This window comes from Mycteria americana, chromosome 1, assembly GCF_035582795.1.
Source record: "Mycteria americana isolate JAX WOST 10 ecotype Jacksonville Zoo and Gardens chromosome 1, USCA_MyAme_1.0, whole genome shotgun sequence".
Taxonomy (NCBI): domain Eukaryota; kingdom Metazoa; phylum Chordata; class Aves; order Ciconiiformes; family Ciconiidae; genus Mycteria; species Mycteria americana.
The window spans coordinates 100,312,006-100,334,849 of NC_134365.1; positions in this window are offsets into that span (position 1 = coordinate 100,312,006).

The window sequence follows — 22,844 nt, forward strand, 5'->3', positions numbered from 1 at the left end:
AAAGGAATGAAGGAGGATCTTCTTTCAGACAGGATATTCGTGTTGCCTAGTCTGCATTGCCCAAGAACCCTGGTTGAATTATTGGATGCCTTAAGATGGATGCAAATAAATCGTGGATGCAATTTCAATAAATGAAGTGCAACCCAAATCACAGACAGAGGCTCAACACACCTCGAAACTGTACTGCAAGCTTGTGTGAGACCCTACCTTACACACTTACAGAGTAAGGGAAGCCAGCTTCTTACAAACTTAATTTTACCTGCAAAAAGTCTGACTGTAAAGGCTGACACTGCTGGCATTTCAGGCTGTAAAGGCTGACACTGCTGGTACTTCTGGCATTAAGGCAGCCATGCTTTCCCACAGAACAGTGTTGAAAGGCTGGGTTTAATGCATTTCTCCCTCTTGGCAGAAAAGTCACCTTAGGGAACCACTGGTACTTCTGACAATTTTATTGGACATCTGCTTCAGGCATATTGGACATCAGCTTTGGGCATATAATAATAATAAGGCTGCTATACCACTCCTAACACACATTTGAAGAGACTGTCTAATGCATGAACTAAAATCTGACAGTTCAGCTGCAGCATGCTCATGCTCTTTTACAAACTGCATCTAGTGAATCAAAGAATAACAAAACAGAACACAGCAGTTTTTCCTCTGTCAAAGTTATTAAAAGTTTTTTGAGGGATTTCAACATTTCTCCTAATTTAGGAATTGTTTTTCTCCTCTCAGAAAATGACTTAGAGCAATTATATTAACAGTCTTAGTGATGCAGCTGGCCACAGCAACTATATTCACTGAAACAGAAAATGTCATCATTTTGCTAACAAATTTCTTTAAAGCTTCTTCGTATCTCTACTTTTTCATTTCACAAGTTGGTAATCCTTAAATAAGAAGCCTGGTTAAGTTTTGTCTATTTAATCTTAGTTCCTGCCTATATTTTTTTCTTTAGTTTAAGAAGAATCTACTAAGCTATGCTTTATCTGGTGGTTGTTCAATGAAAGAGACTCCTGGACAGTAGATGCCTTCTATGGAATCAGGTGCTCTTTATACCAGACCTAGAGCTTCACAGTTTTAATGATCGGTGTAACGGGAGTATGGAATATGTCCCTAATTCTGTCATTTGCTTAGTCCATCACTCCTTTTTGTTTCAGGAGATAAATGGTCTGAAAATATCTAAAACTTTCTGCTTCTGTCTTCAGAACCTGACATAACACTTTATTTTTTACTACAGAGCAGACAGTCTCAGAAGCCAAATCTGCAAGTGAATTGGTTTGGTATTTTACTCCCTATGTGAAACACAGTGCATGACGAGCCAAATTAAAGATGCAGTAAAAAGTGAAACAGTTGCAAAGAGAGCTGAGATAGCACTGCTGCCACAATGCATCTAGTTTAAATTCTAAGCACGATGTTTCAAAGTTATACACTCAAACCCCCATTCCTCCTCCAAATCTGGTAGAAACACAGCATCTGCCAAAAACTTATGTATTCAATTTATGCAATTTCCTGACCACCGAGTTCAGCACTAAACCAAAGATTTCCTCCCTCATCCAAGGACAGACTACTTGCAGCTTCACTCTTAATTCCATTCACTGTCCAGAAGAAGGAACAGTCTTTCAGTCCCTGAAAAACAGTCCTGAACAACCTCACGGAGCATGGCTATTACTGGCTTCAGAGAGAGACATAAGAGGTAGTACGAGATGAAAATCCTCATTTCACCCTGCTAAATCCACCATTACACAATGGTGATGTGACAAGAAAAGAGCCAAATACCTGCCACTTTCATCCTGCTGAAGGGCTGAAACCAGGATTAGAGTTACATAACGCTGTAAAATGGGAATTCAGCTTGCAAAGGCAGAAATCTTTCGGTTCCCTTCCTTATTAAAAACACTGCTCATGCAGTGGAATAGCATTGCTCCAACATGAACAAGCAACACGGAGGAGCCGAGTCCTCAGAACTGCAACTCTCACACAAGCATAGGCTTACCAGAACACACTCTAGGTGATCTATGTGCACCTGAGAATTTCTGCTTAGAGGAAAACTGTAGGGCACACGTCCTAGACTGATCATGTTAAAAACTTGATCAGATGTTTATTATGTTCTGGGTATTTTGTACAGTGCTCAAACTTTTTTTATATTTCTGCATAAGGCTCTGAAGCACAGACTGAAATTGCATTCAAACCGGCCTGAGCGCTGGATGCACCAGCAGGATTGCTCAGGTATTCGCCGTAGAAAAGCTTACCTTAAATGAGAGGTTGGCATTTCCAGGGTCCTCCTCCACACACAGAGGGAAGATCCTACAAATGCTGTCACTGCATCAGCTTCCCATCTAACGGTGCAGACTTCTTCAGTACCGTAAATAAGCAGAGAACATAATAAACTTAAAGAAAGTCAGAGGTACCCTTCCTATTGCCGCCTTAACAGTTAACATGTTAAAGCTGCCACAGTAAGTGTCAAACTAAAACTTGAAATCAGGGAGACCACACCATCCTTATTTTTGAGTCAAGGCTGTGGAAGCAGGGTGAAACCTCCACCAGGCCAAGGGCACAGGCCCCAGGGCTCTGGACTGGGGAACCCCAGTTGTTCTCCAACCCTGCAGCACGATCCTAAAGTCCACTTCGTCCTGAAAGCGGGGAGTAAGGGATAGATGCCCCAGCCTTTTCAGCCAGGGAGCAGAAAAAGTGCTTTTAGAGTTGTAAGAGCTCAGAGAAAGCAAAGGGCTGACAGAAAAGGGCTTGCAAATGGGCCCTTCCAAATTGTGGCAGTACTAACGTCTTGCAGGAAGAGGAGTTTCATGTCCTCAAAGAAGGCTGGAAGAGTTTGGAAGAAGTGGAGTGAAAGCAACTCAGGTATTCAACATCTGCTTTTGCTTTGGGAACAAGAGCATAGCTTGCTTGGAAAAGCATGGTCTCCTTGACAGCCTTGGCCGTGTAGGGTAGAGCGTGATATGCACAGTGTAAGCCAGGAAAATATTGATTAAATCAACTGTTTTGCCAGCTGGAGTTCAATAATATCAGACAAGGATGAACAGAAGGCATCCTTCAACCTATTCTTTCATCCAACAGGAAACAGGTACTTTTGTACTAGGAAGACAAAAGAATTAGAGTTGTAAATTCTACTAAAGAGCAAATAAGAAGTGGTTGGTGGAGTGAAACCTTAGAACTTAATTAGCTAAAACACTCAAAATCAAACAAGAACAGGTGAATAGGTACTTTTGCGAAGAAATAAGGAAGATGGGAAACAGATTAAATCTTTTAAGAAACAGCTAGTGTTATGTATTTTGGAATATCTTTAAAACGTTGGATATTTTACACTAAAATATCTAGTATTTTAGTACTGACAAGCCAATATTCTAACTGTTGTCCTCTCAAAAAAATTAAATTACTTCAAGAAATCTGCTAAAAATAAAGCTTTATTCAGTGGGCTTCCTTTCACTGAATTTTAAGAGAAACACATGAGAAAATTCAAAGCAACAGTTCCCAATTTTGACATATATTGTAAGGGGCAGAAACTGATACTGCACACAGCAGCAGTCCAAGATATCACATAAAGATAAACGATGGAGGTACTGCAGAAAAAATATTTGTCCAGATACTACCTTATTCTGATATAGCATTATTTTAATACCTGCATTAGTGTTACTGAAGTGCCTTTTCCATTTATCTTACCTCTGTGCAGCAACACTCTACATGTCTTTAAACTCATTCATCCAACAAAGCCAAGACAGTTGGCTGAATGCTACATTGCGTTTGACCATCATGACAAGACTAGGGCCAGGCATCCAACAACCCCAGCCTAGGTAGTCTTATTATAGCAAATTTATGAAAGCAGATGTTGCTCCAAGCCTTGCAAGACTACGTGTTGTGTTTGGCACGCTGGAGTTAAGCAGCTACAGTGCTACATATATTTTCTCGCAGCTGCATAAAGTAGTAATTATATTGGTCTAACTACGTGCTAAAAATGTACAACTGAAGCTAAGCTAACGTGATTAAGGGATCTGAAACCTTGGACAAATCCTTGCCTTTAATATACTGGGTGAACAGCAGGGTTTTAGAAGAATCCTTTTTGTTTTTTGGCAATTTAGGGAATAGGCGTTTAATCACTGGTTTTAAAGTCTTCTTTCTGAAAATTATTGAGGCTGTGTTTTCATCAAGAATGTCAGATTTATTGTATTAACCCTATATTTATGAATTAAAGTACCAGGAAATGAAGGACAACAAGAATAAAGAAAAACAAGAATAAACAAGACTTCTATAGATATCATATACACCAAGTGGCACGCACTTACAGAAAAATGTTGCATGTAAAATTATTAACAGTTTTTCAAAATTGAATGGAATTATGATCTAAATCTTTAAAATAGTAAAGAATTTCAATGGGTATGGAAAGCAAAATTTTGTAAATTAGACTCAAATTAAGATCACACTCAAATCTAGGAAAAGGTTGCTAGCAAACAGAACATTTTCTGTTGCTTTGGTAAAAGGAGAGGCTGCTGATCATCTGCTGCACTAAAAGATGGATCTTAGTCAGTTTATGAACAGAGTTATATGACATAATTGACTCTGGGATGAGGAGGTGGGAAACTTATGTCTCAGGAAGATACTCCTGGTCAGGTAATCCTCAGATAATACTAATACTGAAGGTGGTCCCAATTTACCAGTGTACCTGGTGATTGAAAAAAGCCTCCAGTCTGAAATGTTTTTGGAAATCAGGACATTTTTACCAATCAGATCAGTGTAGAAGATCAATGAAATAGATTTAATGCTTATGCAGTCACCAAAAATAAAGCATAAATACAAGACATCAGACATAATTCTCCAGAGAAGATCTCATCACTGAAACCTGAGGGGATCATTAGCTCCAGTTTCTAACTCACTCTTTTATATAGAACGGTCTATGTTATGCATTGCATTATGTTTTGTATCATTAGCTGCAGCTATTTCAAATAGCATGGTTACTCTTCTCGTGTCTCTGGTTTAGAAGCAGCAAGCTACTTCCCTTTTGTTGCCCATCAAATAAATACATGTTTGTACATCATAACATTTTCGCTGCTCTCAAATAAGTCTACAGACTTGGCCAAGAACGTCAGCTGAATTATTTGAAAATGGTATCTTTAAATAACTTTTAAACACATCTACCTTTCGTGAGGATGTACATGCTTATTATTTTAAAAATATTATCAATCATTTCTTTAAAAGAGCTTACATAGAAGAGTAATATTTCTCTGTATTGAGAGCAAGCAGAACAAAAGGCTCTTCAGAATGACTTTTCTTTCAGGTAAATAATCTGTAAGAGGCAGATGGCATTCAAATTGGTTAGTTGCTGTTCCATATGACATACAAGCAAAATGAGATTTTAGTCCTGTTATATAGTTTTGTTAAAAAACACTCAAAAGCAATAAAATCTCATGAATGCAAATTAAAGCTGAGAGTAGCAATTTTTTCCCTGTTGTCAATAAAGCCTATTCTTAACTTTCCTCATGCTGAAGTAAGTCTCCAGTCTCATCTTGAAGCAAAGTTTCTAAAATGTCACTTAAAATAAAGTCAAGTTTTCTATATGTTATTCTACCTAACTTTTGATAAAAACCAGGCATATAGCTAAGGAGTCAGATGCTATTGGTTCATCAGGTGCAATTGCATCCTACTTTACCTTTGCTTTTATTTTCATCAGAAATAAGTCCACTGATGTTAATGGGTTCAAAATGGCAGAGCTGAGCTAGAAACATTTCCTTGCTAGTTGTTTCCTATTTCAATCCAATACATTTTCAGACAACCAGCTCATCATTATTATGAAACAGATTATGAAACTGTCTTTATCTTGAACCACAAATTTTTCTCACTTTTGCTCTTCCTACTTTCTCCCCCATCTCCTGGGGGATGGAGGTGGGTGGGGGTGTGAGCGAGTGGCTGGTGGGTACTGAGTTGCTGGCCACAATATAGAACAAAGAAATATGTGTGCACACACAAAGCATTTTACTAGAGTTGGTGAAAAAGATTAAGCTTTTTGCAAGCTCTTTGACTGACTTAATTATCTTAAATATGTCTATATCCTGACAGTTACTAAATAACATCAAAAGCAGATATGCAGACCTTTAAGAGAAGTGGTTGAGCTGATGCTAGTGGAAGAACCCCATTAACAGCTGCTGTGAAAAGCTGAGTGAAAGAGCTCAAACGTCCCACCTGACAGCCCAAGGCAGTGGCAGGTCAGCCTCTTCCCTCATTCTGCCCTTCTACATGCAAAGTCCAAAAGGAAGAAGCAGAAGCAAGACTCTTTTTGCAGGGAAAGCATGCAGATGGATGCAGGCTGTCTGTCGGAGACAGAATCTGAATCCCCTCTTTGACCAGAGGTATAGATTCACACTAGCCTACAATTCCCTGTCATTTATATATAGCACATAACTGCTTCAACTGCCCTGTTTTATTGCCTACTGAAAAGTGAGTGGGTAATTTCACACTTGCTCTTGGATATTAGGTTTATTATACCAAGCTTTATCTTAGAGTATACTTTGAGAACTGTTATAAATTTTGGAAGAACAAGGATTTGTAACAGAGCTAGTAGCAGGCCTTTATTATAGAGGTGATAGGAGTTACTGTCTGAGAATAGTAGAGGCTTTTTCACAGAGTAATTGGCATTGATTATCTTCCATCCATGTGCACAGTCACTTATCAGTACAGGTGCCCTGGAAAGATGGTTTTATGAAGTGTCTGTATACAGTACTGTAACTTTCTTTGCGCTGAAAGCAAGTTGATTATCACCTACGATCAAATCAGACCAGCCACAAAAGTTAATCACGGGTCTAGATGTCTGGTATAGACGTTGTGGCAAGTCAAGAATTATTAGCTCACAAAAGGAGACAGGCAAGCTTCTAGCTTAAAGGAAAAAGAAACCCACCCAACCCCCCCCAGAATTAAAGAAGATGTAAGAAAAGAAAACAAAGAGTCCCTGAAGTGCAGGGTGCTGTTAATGGATCAGAAGGGGACAGCGGGAGGAACAGTGTTAAGTGCTCTTGTTCATCTCTTGTGGCCGCAGTAAGTTCTCAAGTCAGTTCAGACGAGCCTTAGCTATGCCATTTCCCTGAAGTGTGTTGACATAGCTAATGACAACAAGGCCCAACAGGTGGTTAAAGAGATGAGGAAAGGAAGCGATGTCATGCTTTCCAAGGAAAGAAAGGATCAAGACAAGTGTAACTTACTCCAGTTCTTAGCATCGCATTCCTACAAATAGAAAGCAATACTGGAGCTATTATTGTCACCATTCAGGCATGATGAGAAGTGTTAAAAATAATGAACTACCTATCTGAACACATAAAAATGAGGTAAAGCATGATATAATGTATGATTATCAGACATTTCAACTAGCCCTGAAACAGGGATAATATGAGTTCTGCAAACTATCCATCAAACCTATCCTACATTATTCCATGTGACAGATTAAATGGCTGATCTTCAGTGCATGTAAAATTGCCAGATATCCAGCAACTTAAGAAGACCCAGGCCAGTTTTCACAAAGAGCCTGAGCCTAGTAGGAATGAAAATTACTACCTTCTTTTATTTTGCCAAAATGCCAGAGTTTGCATGGCTTGAAACATAAAAATGAGAGAAAGACTGTGTGCAGATAGCTAAGCAAAGAAAATGGGGTTAAGATGAACAAAAGCAGGTTGAAAACTGCCAGCTTTAGGGTAACAGAAGCTGCTAAGGGAACAAAAGGCAATTAAATCTTATGTTAATTTTCTAGCACAGAACAGCATAATCGAAAAACAATTAAAGGTACATGAGGTAGTGATCAACTGACCTAATTGGTCACCAACAGTCCGAGACTAGGTTGTCAGCTGTGATCACGTAGTCATGGCTTAGACAAGTCATAGTATAAGACATATGTATATATGTTTTAAACAAATTGAGACAGTGGCATAAGGGCTAAAAGAAACTCACAAAGAATCAGAAAAGATAAGCATTGTAGTGGGTGACATACCTAGAGAGAATTATGCGGTAATTTTGAAAAGTTAATGTTTCAAGCATAACCATTTTTAGGGAGTTTATAGCTATTCATCATTTATAGGACAACTAGAATAGTATCTAAGCAGTAATTAAAGACAGATTAGGATCAAATGATACAGAGTGGGTAGAACTTGTATCATGGTGAATTCTTGGTCAATAAAATAAAAATTTCAGTGCAACACAAAAAAGTGTCCTCACAAGATGTATTTGGCTTAGCAGCATTACGTACTATGTATGAACACAACTTTTGTTTGCACATCAGCAGCACAGACCTTCTCTCTGAGAGGAAACAGCTAGCAGGCAATTTCATTTGTAACATGACTTGGTAAGACCTATAAACTCAGGCCAGATGATACTTATATTGCAGTTCTGTCACACATGCTGCCTCTTAAAAATGACATTATTTGCATATAGACAGGTATTTGTTTACACGAAAAACATGGAACACAATGTAAGTGAAAGCAACACAACTAAGGTTGCAGTCCTTATGGTCAAGATGAACCAAAACAGCTTCCTGCGATATCACCCCAAAATGGATGAGTTCCAAGGTCTGATAATAAGTGACACACACCTGTAGCATCTTGCTCAGCGACAGACTTTGTATCCTTTATGAGAAACAGTTGTGCGCTATAAGCACACAAAACTTTACTGACATTTAGTTTAATGGGAGGAAATTATTTTTCTTTCAATCAGCACAGGAATATTCCGCTCTTAAACTGACTGCTAATTCCTAATACAAGCCTGCTATCCATCCATACTGCTATTATAGATACTGCTCCTTAATTTGAAAGTCCCTCTCTTTCTCCACCAAAGGTGTCATAAATTGGTGCAGATTTCTTTTGTTCAATTAAAAATGACATTAGGAATTTTTTCAATACTCTTTGTAGTCTAAAATGCCCATTCTGTGCTGCAGTGAAGCGCTACAACAAATTCATGAAGATAACCTACTAATACCTTCTAAGCTTTGCCTGATTTCTTTGCCTGATTTATCTTCTGCTTCTGCTTTACCCTCTTGATTCTGGGGTGTTCAATTCACACTATTTTCAGGAAATTACTTTTCCTGTATTTCTTCATAATTTTGCAAATTAGCCTCTGGCTATCAAATTTCCATTTCTGAAAGTTAATACATATTAGATGTCTTCACCTCCTATACACTATATCAGTGGGTTTTCTTTCTTTTTTTTCCTTTTTCTTTCGGAGAGGGAGAGGGAGAGAGAGAGAGAACGGTAAACCTACTATTTAGAGGGTTTGATATTATTCTAGGTTGATTATATTTGTGTAACTAATTGTAAGGAAGTATTAATTGAACTTATCTAGCAGGTTTGTAGGTTGACTTTCACTGCATCACCAACATTATGTTTTCAAGAACAAGTCAGCACTTTAAGACAGATGATCCATAAGTAATTAAGGCAAATGATATCCCAAGCCAGAGATTTACAGTACTCAGTCACTGTGTTAAGAGTATTACTGGCTTTAAGACATTGAAAGCCCATCCATGCTAGAGCTCATCCATGCTACTTTTCCTGCCACAGCAAGGTCTTTTATCATGGTTTGCAAGAAACCTGGTAAATTCATATTTATACACAACTGCTTTCAATCCTCAATGATAGTAGAATATTGTAAGACACCAGTTTTAAAAATGTTTTTTAAGCAGCAGGAGGTCTAGGATCACCCCTCTGTTCAATTTTGATATGATTTGTTCTCATATAACAGCTTTGGTGCTTTAAAGAAATTCCTCACACAGATAATTTACCACAGAGACAGAGAGCTAGAAAAGATATCATTAAATTGCCTGACAAACCAGTGCTATTACAGAGTAGGTTACAAGAACCTAAGATACATTGTTAAATTGCGTTTCTGGAGAACATACCTTCATGTTAAAACATCCCGGTTCACAGTTCTGATTTTAGGGCCAAATTTTCAAGACAGTGGCCTGTATCTTTAAAGCACCATTTTCATGTGTAACATCCTGCTTGCAGTTTTTGTAGAAAAATGGGAGTGAAACTGGATGCTTTTACCTTTCTCTGATTGACTGTCATAGAAAAAAACAGGTTTTCAATTAACAGCTTATTGGCTGACAACCCTTTATCTTGCTGAGAGCACTTAGCTTAATGACAGGTTAATCTTCGGAAGACTGAGATCTGACACACCTCTTTTTCAGGAAATCAGAAAACAAATAAAATGCTAATCAGTTCACATGTGGCCACATAATTCCTCACCACTGCTTGCTGCAGATATGACCAGGAATTATTTTATCAGGTTAAACCAATATTTCATGTAATCTTCAGCAGGAGTCAACAACAGGGAAAAGCAAATAAACCAGGATGGAAACAATACACTCATACTCAACAAACTTGCAGTGAAAGGAGGAAGAATGGGCTACGAGAGGATGAATTTTTTCCTGACCTTTTTGAGTGATCGATGTACATCCTGAAGCATGAAGACTGACAGCACCAATAAGTTTTTATCCCAGCCAGTTTAACTACAAGCATTACTCATGCCGTGCCTTATAATTTAGACTCGTATTAACATACAGCTTTATTTACTGCTCTCTGACATTCTATTTCTTCTAGTACAATGCAGAAATGTTGGGCAAGTTGAATTATAGGAGCTATAACACCACAGTGTTATTTTCCCAATTGTATATGCATTAACATTCGAACCCCTTTCTTTTGGGAATGAATCTGTAGTGCTAGAGGACTGGTCTCTATCCAAGGCAAAGCCGTTTATTTACTTCACTCCTCCCCGCCACCCCCCTCTTTAATCTTTGAAGATGTATGTAGGGGTGGAATTTTCAGCCATCTGAAATAAAAGTGGTTCTGTCTTTTTGAAGCTTGAGGGAATGTGAGAACAATCTAATTCAAGAAAAGTTACTTTATTTGTTCTGAATAAAAATTTGTAGCAAAGTACTGTGAGCTAACTGTCTGAAAAATGGCTTGGGAGCTATTCTAATGAAAAAACATAAATATAAACAAACCTTCACAGGAGCAATGTAATTAGTCCTCTTGTCAAAGGCATGACCTGCAATATCACAACATAAGAGGCTATTGCCAAATCCAAGAAGCATTAATCCTGAGTTGATCCGATCACTGTAATAAAATTACCAACACAGAAGATAAGCTTCATCATCATTCATGAGCTAAAAGATGAGTGGAAATATTTGTGGTTCAGCATACGAATGTCCTTTTCCAAAGAGCTTGCTAACTATATTGTATATAACAAACACATGCTCCTGAACCTGGTATTTCACACAGCCGGTGTCAAGGGCAGTTAAAAAAAAAAAAAAAAAAATCATCTTGTTTTGAACTGCTACACTGGTTTCAAAATGAAGGTGTTAAAACCTGTAGTTAGTATCTATAATTACAAGGAAACTTTTCACTGAAAAATACAATACGGTAAAATTTAATCAGCATATTTACAATTCTGAAAAATCCGTGCAGGGTAAAGGTCTTAGGAGAGCAACTTTTTAATAGACACACCAACTTCTGTATGCTTGAGGGAAAAATATTAAAGGTTCCCTGAATCACCACCATGATAAAATCACCAGCAAGAGCTAACCATACATTGGTGTTTTGGTATGCAGTAAATGTGAATCCAAAAAATGGAGTGATACATGAACATAGGTGTGTAACAACAGCAGGAGGAGTACATACTTATTGCTGGCAGACTTGGATTTTGTTCCAGGGAAGCTAGTACCCATTTTAATGCTAAGCAATGCTATCATTTATGCATTAAAACCTAACCAAACCAGCTTAACATTAAATGTGTTAATTCTTCCTGTACAATCAAATGCCACTTAGGGTGTACACAAGTTTCTGTAGCTGCCTTGCACCTTAGGCTTCTCTTTGCTTGGTCTCATTTTTTAGCCTTCCTTGTCTGGTATTAACAGAATAGATTTTTTTACCATATCCCCTCTTCCATGTGCCTCTGGCTGTCAAGTGACAAGGAAAACTACTGTTTCAGTGACACTGTGGCCTGTGCACACAAATGCAAATGCCCTGGGGAAAAGTCTTTGATTCCTTACTTATTTAAAAACTGCCTCAAACTTGAAATAAGGTTTCTCATGTTATTATTTCTCAGTTGGAAAGGAAAACACAAAATCATTTACTGTATACACTCCAACAGCATTTTAAGGCCAGGTTTTGTTGGGCAAGGACTCTTTTAAAAGTATTAAGAACAATTCCTGCCTCAAAAAACTTATTCCGGAATGTGTCTAAAGCAAGCAAGATTCAGTACATGATGTCCCCTCACATCAGCCTCTGCTATATAACAAACCTCTTTTTGAGGTTTGTCTTGCCTTAATGTCTTGGTATTTCGTCCACAGAGCTTTAATGAAGAAACTGGTCGCTACCATGCTGGCGCAGCAGCTAGTCACTAGAGAGCCCTTGGGCAACCATATAAAACTACAATTCAAACAAATGGCAGCAGAGGAGGCAGCCCAGGCTGCTGCACGGACCCTTGTGCGATTCTCATCTACACACACACTCCCTACTAGATGTAGGTGTTAACCGTCACACAAAGGTAATAGGGCCCACAAAGAAAGGACAAATATTTCACTTCAAATTGGGTCCAGTGAATCACTTCCGATAGTATTTGCATGCACAATCTTTAATGTTTCTGAAAGCACATTTGAAATTGCTTGGTTACAAAATAAACACTCTGCAAACACAGCGCTATCGTAAGGAGGAAAAAGGGATTGCAATACTGCACCTCAGGAGCACGGGGATGCTCCCCATGGTTTGAAAAGGAAAGAGAGTATGTTTGCCATTGACATAATCTAGTTTTCTCTGGGGATGGAAGTCTCTGTCCTGAAGTACAGCACCTTTTAGAACCTGCTTTTTGCACGTGGCCTTTTTTCCTACAGTAAACTAGGCACAGAAATGGCAGAACTGATCCCTCATGGAAAAGTAGCTTTGGTGCACTCTTTTGTGAACATTCACTTATTCCTTAGAGAAAGGAAGATGCCAGCTATACTGCAACCTGCACTTCTCCTGCTTTGGTTAGTCCATTTAAGAATTGTCCGTGTTTGATTTTACAGCATAACTCATGAATAAGTGTAAAGTTTGACCTTTTCTAGTTCCCCGCTAACACTAAATGGGTTTCTAATCAGGTAGAATGTCTCTGTAAGGTGAAATGTGACTTCTTCTGGAGGCAAGCTTCTATTTTGTATGATGTAAAGCCAAAAGTTGACTGTGGGCATGGACTATTTTCATTCTTATTCTAGCGCTGTTTCGTAGGTGTTTGTCAGAAAGCACAAAACCAAACAATGAAATAGATTTGTACCTGGGGCTCTGCTGCCTCCAGAACGAAGAGCTGTTTGTGGTCCTAATGAACAAGGCCTCTAGGAAAAAGATAAATGAAATTTAGGAACTTAATTATATATGCCTGTCATTAAATGGTAAAGGCTCGCTGAATGACTGTTCAAAAGGTTAGCAGCTGACATTTTAAGTTAATGGTCAGATTCAGTATGCCCCCTGATGTAGCAGCACAAAGAAACAACTACAGAAATAAGCTGCAAACCCCCTTTCAAAGTGACTTCTAACTACCCTTACAAGCCTGTGGAGAAAAAAAGGTCACTTCAGCTACGGACACCTGCTTTCTGAGATGATGCGTCCTGGGCATGTTCAGGTGACATCATATCAGCTCCCCCCCATCCCCATGCAGGTCAACCATACAGGCTGCAGACATATAATTTCTACCATTTGTTGACAATCAGGATAGCATTAATGGGCATTACCAAACACCTGAACTCTGTATTTTCTGTTTTTAGGAAACTCAAGAAATGAGAATATGAAATGACCCTTCATTTTTTGCATCTTAAAGTTCTTGAGGTTTGGTGTTAACTAGACTCTCCAGAAGTATGCAAGATGAGCAGAATGCAAATTTATTCAAAAAAATTCTTTATAAAAAATGGGAATAGTAATATGTTTTAATATGAGCAGTTTGCATAATAAATTATCATAGACAACACTAGTTCAACATCAAAATTATAGCTCACCTTGTGATTCTTTAAGAGCTATTCTGTATACATTTTCAACACATATAAAACATGTTATGCGCAGAAATTAGTTACATAATACTCTTTGCACAAGGAATACGGGCTTTATAGGTGTGGTCACTCAGCATAAAATCATATTTGGACCTTCTTGATGGAATAAATGGGTGTGTCAATTTCATAAACGTGAGGCCGAAATACTACAGATAGTTTAGTGACCAGGTTCAGCCCAAGGGCCCATCTCATCACCTATTGTGTTCCCAGAAGTGCTGTAAGAAAATGCTGAGGGAGAACAGGAATAAGGCAAGCCATATGCAATACTTCTGCAACAGCTTTCAGCTACTTTGAGCTGAATTTTTTTACATGAAATTTTTGTACATTTTCTATAAATAGGTGAAGTATGCTTATGCATGAAAACAAATACAAATTTTCAAAAATATGAAAGCATTTATACTTCCTGTCCTGGAAAAAGTGTTAGTATCACTTAAACGATGTGTAACAATGACTATTTGACTATTCCTTCTTTCTTTCTTTTTTTTTTAAAGAATAAAGGTTTGTACTGCATTTTGAAAAGTATATATTGTGCATCCTTTTCCTGCATTGTGCTATCACTACATTTTAGGAATTCATTTATTATTCTTTGATAGGTGACTTAAGTGCAAGAAGCATCCAAAAAGAGCTTAGCCCCTCTTCACCTGAAAATCCTCAAAAGTTTCACTCTGTTCCATGAGTGAAAATTGTGAAAAAATGGACTCTAGTGATAGCAATGATGCTTTACATGAAAAGACTGCAGTATAAAGAGGTAGCATAAAGCTGCAACAATAAAATGTGTACATTTTTCAAAATTCCATAGGATCTGTGCACAACTGAAGTGTTATTCCATATTCCTTTGGACAGTGGAAAGAACATTTATCTTACCTGCAAGAGTCCTTTGAAGATGTTACCACCAAGATAAAGGCAAATTCAGAGGATGTAGTTATATTTAGATTTTCAAAAGCATTTGGCAAGGGATTTCAATCAAAGAAACAGAATGTACAATAGAATATGGGATAAAAAAGCTGTCTGAAGAACAAAAGGAAAAGCTGCGTAGCTGGAAGCTTTTCAGTTTGGCAGAGACAACTCCAATGCCTGCACTCTTTCTACCCTCTGGAGGAGCAGTTCTAGGAGCTAGTTAGAGATTGCCCACAGGTGAAAAGCCAATAGTTTAGGTAAATGAGACACTTTATAAGAAACAAATAGCCATTAAGGCAGTAACACAAGTGTATAAAATTAAATTTCAAAGTAGAATTTCAGCATTTCTAGGATAGATGGTGCATGGTGACTCATGAAATCTTTATTTGCCCCATTTATGAACCGTAAGTGAATACATATATTCTATATGTTCTAAACTGTTAACTTTACTAAATCCTTGTCTCATATTTCTTTTGGGAGAACTAACAACTTAGCATAAATGAAGCAGGATTAAATAAGAACTGCAAGCATTGGGCTAAATAGACCACAGAGATTATGCTTTTAGGCAATTAAATACCAAGATGAAGATATAAAGAAGATAAACTATCATAACTAATGCTGGACTAGACAAGCTTCAGAAAACAAAGAGAACTAGATGATAATAAGAGTAATCCGATTGGTTAACTTGCTTAGAAGCAACATTCCCAGAAGAAATTGTAAGAAAACAATACTAAGAACAGAAGAGGTGTGCATTTGGCAAACTAAAGGAGAAATGCTGAATCACAAAGAACTTAACTTGTAACTTAATTTAGTGGTAATTTCTGATCAATTTATCAACTATGTAGGGAGACATAATTTGTTCTAGAAAAGAAAGAAATATGAAAAGAAAATTTGATGTCTATATTAAGGAACTTGTTTGTAAATCTCTAGAGCAGAAAGGAAAAGAGATCAGAAATACTAGATGAGCTGAAGACAAAAAGAGAAGATTATCACCAAGCTTGCAATGAACACCACAAGAGGTGCGGGTGACTTTTTTCCTGTAGTTAAAGTGATTTCAGTTTTGCTATTAAAAACATATTTCAAAAGATCCACACAACTACTGACCATCCTTGTGTGATCATACTTCTGGCTGGTAGCTTTTGCAAGACTTGAGATAAGCCCAAGCATCTGATTATTATATAAACTGTGGTCAGAAATCCTTAATAAACCAAACAGCTATTTCCCAGAGTGCAGTGGTGAAACACCAAACAAAAGTAACTTCCCTGAAATGTAGTGACTTGAATGGAAAAATCCAGTGAAGCAACAGCTAAACAGATGTCACTAGAGAGACATAAAGCACATCAGCTGTGAAACTGAGGACAGGCAAAAAGGGAGAATTTGAAGATGCAGCCAACGATGCAGTTAACAGCAAGACAGAGAGGACACTCCATGATTTAGAAGAAAAGACTGATCTTCTGAAGTGATATATGTATATAATAGAGGGGATACAGTTGGGAAAGAAGGTGAGTGTGAAAAAACATCAAACCATACCGTGCATAACAGCTGCACGCGGTGAGGGAACTGTGGCAGGATGGTACATCATTTAATTCCCACTTCATCAAAGAGCTGGAAAGAAGGCAAACATTTTAGAAATCCTGTGCAAAATCTGTCGTCTTCAACTATCACATGTGTCCAGAGAGATTAAACACAATGGAGACCTAGCAATGGAAGAGGGTCTTGAAAAGAGAGTGCTTACCGCTCTGGAAACTCTTAGGTGGAAGAGGTTCCACTCTCAGAAGGAAAATCCAATAAATGGCCTTGTGTCCCAGAGCATGCCGGGACACCAGAGACCCATACCCATGGAGGCGTAGCCCTGTACAGCTGAAGAGCAGGCGGTCCCACGGCATGAACCCAAACACCACAGCGTGCTCCAGCTGCTGGGGATGGGGCAGAAGGGTCCATGGGCTGTGATGCTGCACAGCCTGTGAGCAAACAGCACAATACACATATGAGAATTGATTTTATGAGAATCACAGAAATCAGCTTAATATACACTTGTGATGATATAAAGACAAATAAAACATGAAACAATTTTCTGTCCTTTTATCACTACCCAGCAAAGTAGAAATGACAACATGTGAGGCACTATGTCTTCATCTCTGATCATTATTAATAACTCTATCAAGCCCCTTCTTGGAAAATAGTAGGATAATTTGATAAAGAGCATGATGTGACAGAAAGATGGAATGAGGTAGCCTAAAAATGAACATGCTAAGTAATTTTTAGAACTATGTTACTACTGCAAATCTAGTTGATAAGGAAAATGTCAATTGTTAAGACAGCAATTAGACATTAAATATATTTAGGGAAAGTCTTATGATTTCTTTTTCCCTCAAGACAAGACAGAATTGGAAATCAGGATGAAAAGAATATTAGATATCACAAAGTGATAACTTGACCAAGCAGTAATTTTCTGTTCCTTAAATATGGCAGAAACAAGCAGATGTTCACACTATTAGAAGTTTGTTTCTGAGAACAAGCACTTTGTTATCTGAAGAAGCACTATACCATACAGTTTTGTGATGCAAATTCCTGAGAAAAGCAGATGTTTATCTACTCCTTGCCCCTTGATCTAATGCACCAATTCTTGATGCAGGTTTTCTCCTTGGAAGCCAAATGCTGGGCTTAGGCTCAAGATCCTGAAAAACTTATTTGCATTTGCACTCCTTCTCACCACTGTTTTCATGAACTAAGGAAGGTAATTCCTTAAGAGCATTTAGCAAACAACTTGCCTGTAAACTACTGATATATCCTATTCCTAACAACTTACAATTCCTAACCTTATTACTACTTCAAAGCAAACACTGGTTTCTATCTTCCAGGTATAGGAGAAGGAAGGTCTATGTCTTTCAAACTGATCACTCTCCATTTTGTTCCCAGCAAACTTGGTGTTTAGCAAAAATGTATAATTATTTCAGGTGTTATTAGCTTCTGCATTGCATTTGGATAAGAGCTTACAGCAGCTGATTCCGGAATCCTAATGCTTATCTGAAAAAGCTTGAGTTGAGACAAACTTGAAAAAACACTCATGCCTTAAACATAGCCTGATTGTTTTATTTCAAAAATAGACCAATTTTGAGATTTTTGTTGTTTTGGTTTTTTATGATTTTTTATAAAGCAAGTTCAAACAAACAATCTTTAACTAGGCAATGGTAACCCCATAGCTGCCACGGGACAAGTACCATGTGGCCCACAATACCTTTAACCATGCTGCTTTTTTATCTGTTCTTCCCAGGAAATAGGGAGGGAAGGGAGCCCAGAAAACAAACACACACACCCCACACCCCCCCCAGCATTTAGTTCTCAAATCCAGACTGAGTTCAGCAGAACTTTTCAAAGACAAACCACAGATGACTCAAAAGCTGGATAATCTTCAAGTAACAGCTCACCTGGGACTGCAGATTTTCCAGTTGCTTTTGATGTCTCTCAATTGACTCTCTAAGGTGATTCTTTTTGTCTTTTGACAAATTTAGTAGTTTCTTCAAAGTGCTCAGAGGCATAGAGGGTAAGCACCCTGGTCTATCACATCTACAGTATAGGACCAATCAATACATGGGAAAGAAGCAGCAAAAGAGGAATATTATGTGCTATCATTTTCTTGCATTGCCTGGCAAGAAGTTATCTTTAATGATTTAAAGTACAGCACTGTTCTCATATGGGGTTGTTCTCCAGAGTGACTATAATAAAGGCTTTGTTTTATACAATAGATCCTTCTCTGAATGCACTCTGTATCATTCCTGTTAACATCAGATGACAAAATAGGCATTTCTAATTTTAGCTGTTAGCTCTAGGAAGAATACACTGCTCAGAGAAAGGCACTGGATGTACACGAGCATTGCTTACTAGATCTGCAAAAAAGGCTAGTTGTTAATTGCACTGAAGGCAGGTAAAAGCCACTTTCTTGTAAAGACTATGTTAAAATCATACAGCCAGAACAGAGCACTAATGTGAAGAGTCTGGCTGAGAATCACAGGGACAGCAACTTTTCCTTGTCACAATTTATTTTAGTAGAGCAACCAGAAGCAAGGTTTCATTTGAAATTTCTTTTACAAAGTCACTTTTTTGAGTAGAACTGCACCGGGCATGCAGGTCCCCAACACAGTTTTGTATCCTCTGCCCAAAGAAAAGGGTCCAACTCTCTCCGTGGACGTGAAATCGGGATGTATGTCTCCGTTGCTTCCCATGCAGAACAGTTTTTTGTTAAGATCCCCTTGCTGCCTGGCTCTCAGTCACATATCTGTTTGCTGTCACCAGGATGAGGCCCTGGGAACTGAAACCATGAACATGATAGAAAGAATGGAGTAACTCAAAAGCTAAGTTCACTATTAGGGTGGGTCCAGTAGGAGCATACTATCAATGTTTGGTGTATGTTTGCAGAGATGGAACAAAACCATGCACTATTATTAGATCATGGGAGTGAACTTATCCTAGGGAACTAGCTGTCAGCTGTGGCTCGCAAAAAGATGCTCAATATTTTATTCTCTATAGCTACATATATACCTATATAACAATATATTTACACAATAACAGAGCAAATCACAAACACAAAAAGTCATTCAATGTTTGCTTTCTAGATGTACTTTTACTGGGTGTGATTTATTACTGTAGCAACACTGAAGGTAGCTAATGGAGGAAAAACTACATCAAAAGGACTTGAATGATGAATTGAAAGGTTACTTTCCTCCCAAGCCCTAGGGATTTTTGTGCAAGTCCTTAGACCCTCTACTTTATACACTAGAGGAATATGTTTGAACTCTTTATGCAAGACATATATCTGGAGGCAACCCAGAGAGAGCAAACCAAAGCAATTAGCAAATTATGGTAAATATGGGACCTAATGTCTAATCCTGTGCCACATTCCTTCATTTTTTCTACATACTGTGCTTAACTGCATTCTTCATGCCCAATCATTTCTTGGAGCTTGTATTAATTTAATGTATTAAGAGAAATTTAAGCAAATAGCTGTCATTAAAAACAAAAGCAAACCTTCAAAGTAGCCCATCCCAGAGGAGCCTGCTTATCATATTCCCTGAACTACCTCCAGATGCCAGAACGGGTAACATTTAGGGTAGATGAAGTGCCATGACTTGAAGTGTGAGAGATGATGGCCCATCCACCGTAGGAATGACTGAATCCTGCTGTCAGCCTTCTCATTAAAAAGTGAGGATCTGGGACCATAAATCCTACGAAGAGAGAAAATATGGTACCATAGAAATGACATGACATATGAAAAACTAGCTGAAGTAGTTCCAAAATGTTTCCGAGAGTAATGTCCCTAACTGGAATCACATTACTAAGGAAGAAGACATATATCATTTCACAGCTGGTATACTGTAGCCCTGTAAATACTGTATTGCCAATGCCAGCAGCAGTGCCATGTTTGCAAGGCCTCAGGACAGCAGCTTGTCAAGCTTACTTTGTCTCAACTTCTCTTGACCTGCTTGCAACTTCCCAACTTAGCTATAATAGCAATTTTTCTAATGACCAGGTGGTTATGCTTAATTTGCTTTATTTTTGCTTATCTCTGTATGGTATAACCATATTTTTATATGGATATTCTCTGTAGAAGATATGGTATGATAGGAGAGGCCTTGAAAAGTGGGGACACGGGACGTGGTCTAGAGAAGTGCAAGCATGGTATGGTAAGAGATGGGACCTAGCTGACATCAGAGGCCCTCATGCTATAAACAACTCACTGATGGTCATTGAAGAAATGCAGACTCAGAGCTGAGCAAAACCACATTTAGAGGTACAAAGAGAAGGAAGAACAAGCATCCAGCTTGCATTAAATGCACCATATATAGGAAATTTGGTCATACCATGAGCTAATCAGTAAAGAGTGAGCAAGGTGTATGCCGTGTTAGCAAACACATAAATATTACTTCAAGAGACTCCTAAGATGAGGAAGGAGCCTCTTGGGGAAGGGGATACCAACAGGATTGCAGTAGCTAAACCAAGGGTTGGCATGGCATCTCCTGAGGGTGGCAATGCTAGTGGGAACATTTACACTGCTCCTGGGAGCACAGCGGGCTCAGGAACACATCTGAAATGCTTGCACACCAACACAAGCAGTATGAGAAACAAACAGGATGAACTGGAAGCTCTGGTCTGTTCCCAGAGCTATAATGTCATCGGTATTAGTGAGGCTTGGTGGCATGAGTCCCATGATGGGAGTGCTGGGATGGAGGGCTACAGGCTGTTCAGGAGGGACAGGCAGGGCAGGTGAGGTGGAGCTGTCACGTGATACGTAAGGGAGAGGTTTGATTGCATAGCCCTTTCAGTTAGCAATGATGTGTTTGAGAGCCTCTGGGGCTCTCAAACAGGGATTAGGGGGGTGGAAAACAGGGATTAGGGATTAGGGGGATGGAAAACAAAGCAGATGTTGTAGTGGGTGTCTACTACTGATCGCCCAGCCAGGATGATAGCACTGGTGAGTTATTCTATAGGCAATCAGAAGAAATCTCTGGATCGGTAGCCCTTGTCCTTATGGGAGATTTCAACTTCCCAGACATCAGCTGGGAATACCATACTGCTGTGACAATCAAGTCTGGGAAATTCCAGAAGTTTGTTGAAGGCAACTTCTTGTCACAAGTACTGAGTGATCCAGCTCGGAAAGATGCCCTCCTAGGCTTGCTATTTGTGAATAGAGAAGGGCTCGTGGGGGATGTGATAGTAGATGGCTGTCTTGGCCACAGTGATCGTGAAATTGTCGTATTGTTTAAAATTGTCAGTGTAATGAGAAAAAAGGACAGCAGAGTTGCTACCCTGGACTTCAGGAGAGCAAACTTTAAGCTATTCAGGGAACTATTTAGCAGAGTACCCTGGGAATCTGCTTTTGAGGGCTTAGGAGTCCACGAGTACTGGTCAGTCTTTAAGAACCACCTTTTAGAAGCACAGGAGCAGGCAATTCCACTGTGTCGTAAGTCAAGCAGCCGGGTAGGAGACCAGTTTGGCTGAACAGGGCCCTCCTCATGGAGCTCAAGAGGAAAAGGAAATTGTACAATCTCTGGAAGCAAGGTCAGGCTTTGCAGGAAGAGTACAGAGCTGTGGTTCGTTTATGCAGGGAGAAGACATGTAAGACCAAAGTTCAATTAGAGTTGAAACTGGCCAGTGTTGTTTCAGACAACAAGGGCTTTTTAAAATGTTAATAGAAAGAGGAGGTCTAAAGAAAACATTGGACCAATACTTGTTGAAGATGGTCATCTGACTAATAGGGATGAAGAAAAAGTGGAGACATTCAATGCATTTTTTTGCCTCAGTCCTTAATAATACTGATAGACCTTGGGCTGCCCGGTCCCCTGAGTCAGAGGACCACAACTGTGGAACAGTGACTTTCTGTTTGTGGACGCTGAAATTGTGAGGGACCAGTTGTATCGGTTGAATGTTCACAAGTCCATGGGGCCTGATGGGATTCATCCCAGAGTACTGAAGGAGCTAGTGGATGTTATGGCAGGACCCCTCTCTATCATCTGCCAAAGGTCTTGGAAGTCTGGGGAGGTCCCTGCTGACTGGAAGCTAGCCAGTGTTATTCCCATCTACAAAAAGGGCATGAGGGAAGACCCAGGGAACTACAGACCTGTTAGTCTAACCTCAGTTCCTGGAAAGATTATGGAGAAGGCTATACTGGATACTACTGAAAGGCATTTAAAGCATAATGCAATCATCAGGCACAGTCAACATGGGTTTACAAAAGGAAATTCCTGTTTAACTAATTTGATATCCTTCTATGATAGGGTCACCCGCTTAGTCAATGAAGGGAAGCCAGTGGATGTAGTTTTTCTGGATTTTAGTAAGGCTTTTGATACTGTCCCTCACAGTACCCTTCTGCACAAGCTGCCCAACTGTGGGATGAGTGGGTTTA